Source organism: Theobroma umbraticum, unplaced genomic scaffold (assembly GCF_002168275.2).
Source record: "Theobroma umbraticum cultivar Fairchild unplaced genomic scaffold, ASM216827v3 scaffold_115.0, whole genome shotgun sequence".
Classification (NCBI taxonomy): Eukaryota; Viridiplantae; Streptophyta; class Magnoliopsida; order Malvales; family Malvaceae; genus Theobroma; species Theobroma umbraticum.
This window is the reverse complement of record NW_018397284.1, coordinates 1,200,662-1,200,989: the sequence shown is the minus strand read 5'-3', so window position 1 is coordinate 1,200,989 and position 328 is coordinate 1,200,662.

The following is a 328-nucleotide window of genomic DNA, read 5'->3' as shown; positions in this document are numbered from 1 at the left end:
AACAATTTTAGAAACATGGCTTTGATGCATAATGATCTCATAATCATAACAACTTTATAATTGTCTTGCAAGGCCTTTATGTTCCATGGGCTTCATCCAAGTAGTACTTAATAACTCCTTATTATTGCACTAACATGAAGAAAAACCTCTAACACATAAAATTATGCGATTAAATATGCATTAAATAATAATATATATTCCTTGACCAATCTAATTGGCTTAAGGGCATATACCAACATATATATGATCTAAATAAGTTAAAATAAGATTAAAAGAGACTACAAATGTTGTTGGATAGAATTAAAATGGAATCAGAAAAAAAGATTTT